Below are 7713 nucleotides of genomic sequence, written 5' to 3' on the forward strand. Positions count from 1 at the left end.
AAAAATCAGGGATGGGGATAGATATAAATAAAGGCCACGGACAAAAAAACAATATTTGTAAACACTGCAGTTGAAAAATATTCAAACGAACTTGAAAACGATTCAAGTATATTAAAGGAATAGTTGCTTTCTTTATTTCTTGTAATCATTTATTTTAGAGTTCGTTACCTTATGTTATTTGTATGATGGTTGAACCGTTAGTATTTCTTCTTGCTTCGCTGACTATTGTCAGTCTCGATTTAACGTCTCCCCGGACACATAATCTTAATTTTTAAATATGCGTAATCTTAAGTTTTCAAACGATTAACATTAAAACTGTTCACGATTAATTACTTTTAAGAGAGAGAGAGAGAGAGAGAGAGAGAGAGAGAGGCGCCCAAAATAATACTTAAAAAGATATAGACAAAGACAGAATGCGTGCTACCCTGCGACTGAAACGCCACGAGACAGTTCACTACATTTTACTCCTTTCTCACTCCGCAACTTAAACTTCAGTCCCACCGCCCGAAGATTGGTTTTCTTATTTCTAGTCACTAACCTATCATTCCATCTCACTTATTCTTGCGGTTAGTCACGACTTCTTCTCACTTGCTCTTTCGTCATGCATTGCTTGAACAAGAGAGTGGCCGCATCATTCCAGGATGGATGGGCGGAGCCCAGAAAAATCCTGTCTATACAACTACTACCTATTTTGTTTATATGCAACGGTTACGCACAGAACTTCTCTTTCACTTTCCTTACCTTTCATTACTATTCTTTGTTTCATGGTATTCTACCGTTATAGTTTAGTCTCATTTCATTGGATTGTAAGTAATTAAATGTACATTCTCTTGTTACTCAAACTGTGTTTTTTTATAGGATTTTTACTTTTGCTAATGATTGCTTATATTCTTCGTTAGCCTGACACTCAATATTTTAAAGTTATTTTATACATTACTCGACGTGTAGCAGAAAATGTTTTAATTTGAAAATTATTTCAAAACAACATCGATAAAAACTTTCAGCATTGAAATTCTTACACGGATAACTTTTTAGTCAACTAATGTTATGTATTATCTATTTTTTGCATTTCATAGATCATTAAAGAATAGATCATATACAAATACTTAATTTTCAGATTATATATCTATCATCAATTTGCAATATACAAAGTGTACACATACAAGTTTGAGTTACACACCTAATACATAAGTGCTTTACTTATTATTTATTTATAATATTGTTATGCCAGAACTCATTTAAAATATGTTTGAATGCTAATGTTTTCGATATTTATTAAAATCAGTGATTAAAAATATGCCTTCAATTATTGCAGGCATCTTTAGTTCTATTCTTAATATTTATTTAAAGATTTGAAAGTAATATTTTGATCTTGCGAAAAATTATTTTTTTTTTAAATATTATTCAGTTCCTTGAAATCCCATTCCATTTTTTAACTTAATAAAATTACAAAAAAATTATACACCATATAACGAATAAAAATATTCAAACCAAATATTCATGATTGATTAAATCACTTTTGTCTTATAATGATAGAAATAAATTTAAATGGTTAATTAAAATTGTTAACAATATGTTATTATTAATTTGTAGTGCAAATATTTAATAATAATTTAAATAGTCAATATTTGTGTTAACAATGTTATTAATTTACTCAAGTATGGAAGAATGTAATCTTTAATATCTTAAATCTTACTTTAATCTGTGTATAAATAGTATCATTCAAAGATTTTATATAGCATAAAATAAAGGATTATTTTATCAAATTATAATTATATATAATTCTTAAAAAAAAATACTGAAATCAAATATATAAAAGATGATTATAAATGAAAAATTGATAATATTCAAAGTATCTAGAAAAGTATTAAAATTTTAAATTATTTTTATTTATTTTATTCAAATATTTTTTGGATTATTAAGTTTACATGTGATCAGTATCTATATCGAACAAGTATAAGTGTCAAAAGGTACTATTTAAAAAATATTATTAAACATTTGAATAAAAGTTTATATATATTGAATATAAGTTTGAATAAAAATTAGTTTTGTGTTTTTATAAGTTTTTCAAAACTATTATTCTTTTTTAACAATAATATTTATTCAAATATATAACAAGCAGATTGTTTTCTGTGTTTTTTTTTATTTGAGTTTTGTTGCGTCAAATTAACTTTTTAATGTATATTTTAATACTATTATATAATTGTATATTATTTCAGTATTTAAATAATAATTAAGCATATTTTTTATATATATTATTAAAAACTTCTAATTATCTTGTTTGCATAATATTGTAACAAATATGTGTCAATAAAATAATGAGTAAATAATTACATAAAGATATATAGCTTTGCACTTTAATGTATAAATAAATGAGTGTTATTTAATTACCAAAAAATTATAGTAAAGAAGTAAAAAAATTATAAGTATTTTATATGGTAAGTAATTTACTTTAACATACCTTTGTTCCCACAAAATTTTCAAATTTGAAGAATATAATCTTATAATATTTTACATGTAATTGACTGCACAAAATCGACAACATTTATGCTATGAAAAAATTAATATTTTTTATTTATAAATTTAATAATTATATGTATTTATGCATTTAATTGCCTTTTAATTTGCTTCATCAAAATTGTATCTTATTCAGTACAATAAATTTTGTAGTAATAATCATTGTAATACATAAATTATTTTATATTATTGTCTATAGTTGTACTGTATCTTACAGTTTTTATGTATTAACAGTCTATAAATTTTTACTTATCAGTTCAAAATAAAATATAAATGTATATTTATATATATATATATATATATATATATATATATTTCATTTAATCGAGTATTATTTTTGGATAAAATCTACATAATATATACTTCTTATATATATATATATATATCAATTTTTTAAATTTATAAAAATATTTCCACAATAATATGATTGTGAATGAAGAATTGCGTGTTAATAAATGTTAGTGAATGTTATCAATAACTTATTACATAAAAAATGAAAATATTATTGATTGTTTAAAAGAAATACAATATAATATACAAATTTAATCGAATAAAATTTTTAATTAATTATATGGAAAATATACTGAATAGAATCAGTATAATATAAATGTAAATAAAATGTACATAAAAACAAATAAATGTAAAAAATTCTTAATTATTAAATATAAAATATGTGAAATATAACTTGTACTCATATAGTTTAAGTAATCTTAATAAAGTAATCAATACAATATTACTGTACTTACAAAAAAATGAATATTTTAATTTTAGGAATATTAAAATAAACAATTTTGCTTAAGATTATGCCATATAAAATAAAATATTTTTTTAATGTATATTTATTTTATTTTACTACTAAATTATATAAAAAATATAGTACAAATTAAATGACTAAAGCGTGTAATAAAAAAACATATTTTTATAATATAGAATAAGAAATTTATATCTGTAAATATTGTAAATATTTTTCTATTGTTATTATTTAAGAAGCTCTAAAAACATTATGAAAATTTATTAATATCATTTTATGTCATTAAGCGTAGCAATATGATTATGGTTAGAATGATAATATTTTATCATCAATATTATTATCAATATTGCTATTATAAATATCAATTGATTAGATAATTTTAGTTGCTAATGAAAACGTTTGATTTTAAATAAATTCAATTCAAATTTCTTGAATATATCTGAATAAATAGATAAAATAGATACTAAAAATAGTAAATCTAGTAGTATTAATATGTATTTATATGAAAAATATTTGTTAATATTTTTATAATTTTTCAACAAATTTTTAATCGGATTAGAGCAATTGTATTAGAAAAAGATTAAATTAAAACGTGAAATATTAAAAATAACATTTTAACTAAGGTAGATTTTACAGATATTTTTTATTTTAATATTCTTCTAAAGTATTTAATAGATTCATAAATTTAAAATCACTAAATAAATACTTTTTGAGACGTTCAAATGGATGTACTAGACTTTATGATAAGTTACTATAGTAGTCTATAAGAGAAAGTAACCTCACAAGCAACTGCATCTGCTTTGCTTTTGTCTAAATGATAGAAAATTTCTCTGCTTTATTTTAGAACCACTTCAGTTTCTTTTCTTTTTATACTGTATTTGAGTTCAGTACAAAAATAATCTAGATTTTTATAATTAAATATATAATTTATGTATTTCATATCTACCTAACCACACTTTAATAGTGTTAAAATGAAATTTCATTTGATTTCGTATATATTTATTATTTATCATATTATAAAACGTAATTTATAATAAAAACATTAAATATATTAAATAATTTATTCAAATAAAAGAATTTACTTTAAAATTCTAATAAAAAATTTGATATAGTGTTTAAAAATAAGAATTTGTAATTTTCTAAATATATTTGTTTTTATAGTATTTCAAATAATATATATGATGATATTAAAAAAAAACTAGCTTTATTTGTATATATACCTTTAACTATATACAATTTTCATTATATTTTTATTTAATTATATATTTTTGTTTAATAAAAATTGAAATTAACCTTTTATCAATTAATAACTTTTATTGTAACAGAGAACATTATAGCACACTATATGAATAGATTATATACATATAAATATCTATATTGGAAAATGTATATATTAAAATAAAGTTGAATAATGTAGAATTACAACAAAACTAAGTACTAAAATATCTTGCAATATAAATTTTATCTTATTAACTTCATATTTAATTTTTAAAATCAACTTTTATCTATTTACACAAAATTGCACGATTATTACATTCGCTAAACACGAAAGCATTGTACTCATTAATAATAAATATTTACGACTTATTCTAATTTATAGCCTAAAATATACTACTTATTATTTATTGGCAGTATAAACCCTGTTCGGAATTTAAGCATTTTCGAAGACTTTGGCTTAATATTTGTAAACATTCAATTCTGAGAATTCTCGAATATTCTAAAGCGTTAGTTTCAAATGTCCTACAATGTTTATTCACCAAACTTCTAAAGGTTTAATCTCGCACGTCATGCAAGATTTGAAGATGAATATCATAGATCAATCTATGCATTATTGCTAGCTAAGTAACCTGCTGCGCGAATATTTAAAGGAAGTACATGACATTTAGTCGTTCCTTGTAATTTAGTCAGTCAGTCAGTTTATTAGTCATTACGCTATTCAGCTGCGCTATTCGGCCAGAGTTTACAGCCATAAGCTAGTCACTCAGTTATGTTAAACACAGTGAGGCATTACAAGGAATACACGTTCAACTATCAAGTGTGCTACAATTTATAAGCAGTCAAGGGTGCTGATTACATTATAAGAAAGTATACAATTATAAGAAGCATGGTATCAAAGTATTCCATATCAGCATTCAGGCCACACGTCCTTTCCAGGAGTGTACGTATATTCGTGCTAATCCTTACATTAGCACACGTCACATTATGTAAAACATTAAGGCCACACGTCCTTTCCAAGAGTGTGCGCAAATTCCTACTAATCTTTACAACATTAGCAGACATCACGTTATTTACACAACAATAGGCATACTCCTTATCAACGAGCATGCATCATCCATTGTTGATCCTTACAAGATCAGCAACAACATCGTCACCATCAAGGAGCAACCATATTATTGCGAAAAGACAAGGTATACGCTGTCCCATGAGAAGTAAATCCAGCTCATTACTAATGTAATTGTTAATAAACCATATGTTAACGAAGTCTGCACGTACTACACATTTCTACAGTCCTTCCACTTATCTCTTTCCCAAGCAACCGCTAGGGCGGGCGGCAATTTATTCTAAAGCTACCGATACATTGGCAGTTCGAAACCCTTTATAACATTTAATCGAATTTTAAATTTAAGTATTAAGCAGTTTATCGCAAAACTATTGAATGTCGTGTTTCGCAAAATTGTCTATTCTATTTTAAATTTAAATAGCATAATCAGAACGATTATAATTGAATAAATAAACAACTATTTACAGTGTTATATACACATTTATTTTCTATTTATAATTTCTAAGATTACATTGTGCAGTACGTCTTAAATAAACTAATAATTTTCACAAACTTAATGAAAAAAATGTTTTTAAACTTTATTAAATTTAAAAATAAACATTATAAAAAGTATATTTTATATAAAATAAAATTTATATATAAAAATAATTATGATATCTATTTTCATTTATACTTATTTAAATTAATACAAGTTTAATGAATGAATAGAGAATTAATATTAAATTAAATCGATTATACGATGGAAGTAAAAAATTAACTATTTTATCACAATAGTATGTTCAAAACAATACTATTTTTAAATAAATTTTAAGAACTAATTTTTGAAATAAATTTCAATAATAATAATGTTATTATCTTTAGATTTTCAAACGAAATTAAAAATATTTAATAATTATAAATAATATATAATTGCTAAATTAGATGCTTCAAAATTGTTCAGAGAAAGTAAATTCCAATTACTTTGTAACGTATAACAGCTACAATAATTTACACTTTAATGTTATTGACTAAACATTATCAAATAATATTTAAAATTGTAAACAAATACTGATTAAAATCTAAATAAAATAATTATTTTAAATGTAAGCAATAGTATTACTTTTAAATTAATTGAAATATATAGATAAAACAAAAATATTAAAAAATTTTATAATACAAAAAAAATAATACACAGCCAAAAATAGTACAATAAAAGAATTATGTAAAAAAAATACAATGACTACATTGCGTTATAACCGGAAGTATATTTGTAATGGAACCATAACTTTTTTTCAAAGAGAATGAAATTAACGAACAATTTTGAGCATTGCATATCAGAATATATATATACATATATATATATATATATATGTTTGAGAATGAGAGACTCCTTTTAGTAAGGCAATAAAACATCTGGCAAGTAATATCATGAACATTGTATTTAAGACTTAAAAACTTTCCTGTTCATAATTATTTTGCACTAGTGTCATAAAACATCTGGAAAACTCTAGCGAAACGTGCTCATACTCCCAGTGCAGTAGAACTTAATGGGTTTATTGCCGGGAGAACCCCAAAGTAGATTCAGAACGAATATCAGATATGCGTAAAGCATTGAGTACAAAACATTTACTTGATTCACTGCAACCCAAAACCCGTACGTGTGCACTCGGCCTTTAAGACAATGCTTGCATTATTCTTGGCTATACCACATCTGGTCGATCGCATTGGAAAATTGACCACGCCCAAGCGGACCCTTCTTCTAGCTAAGTCCCAGAGAGGGATGAGGCAACCAAGGAGAGGTGACCAATGGAAAAGGTTCGCCACCTTCCGACACTTTCCCGATTAGCAAATTCGGAATTGAGCCCGGAAGGAAGTGGAAATGAAGGCGTGCATAATCTATTGTGTGACCCAAGATCAACCTCTGATTGGTTAATTAATAAAGGAAGAAGGGATTCCAAGTGGATCGGGACCAGTGGACCATTTAAGAAGGGACAACGTAATGTACCTTCACTTATTCTTTTCAAATACTTCTCACAGTTGAAGGATATGTCACGACTTACTCTTACGGAGGAGGACCGGAGAGACAAGTTGTTTAGCTGAGTTTTAATAAGAAGTTCTTTCTACGATTGTGAATTAGTATACAGTTGAATTGATGTCATCAAGACTAGATTGCATAGGACCTGAC

At 24.6% G+C, this 7713-nt stretch overlaps 1 protein-coding gene across 1 annotated transcript in view; it reads right to left on the minus strand.

Annotated features, from left to right (window-relative positions):
• The window catches only part of MICAL-like (protein), a 32035-nt gene extending 31693 nt beyond the window's left edge, over positions 1-342 (minus strand). The window contains exon 1 of the mRNA XM_011505463.1: positions 169-342. The gene's annotated coding sequence lies outside the window, so the exon portion shown is untranslated. The remainder of the gene's footprint in view (positions 1-168) is intronic.
• Between the last annotated feature and the right edge of the window lie 7371 nt (positions 343-7713).

Source organism: Ceratosolen solmsi, unplaced genomic scaffold, assembly GCF_000503995.2.
Source record: "Ceratosolen solmsi marchali unplaced genomic scaffold, CerSol_1.0 scaffold80, whole genome shotgun sequence".
NCBI classification, from domain to species: domain Eukaryota; kingdom Metazoa; phylum Arthropoda; class Insecta; order Hymenoptera; family Agaonidae; genus Ceratosolen; species Ceratosolen solmsi.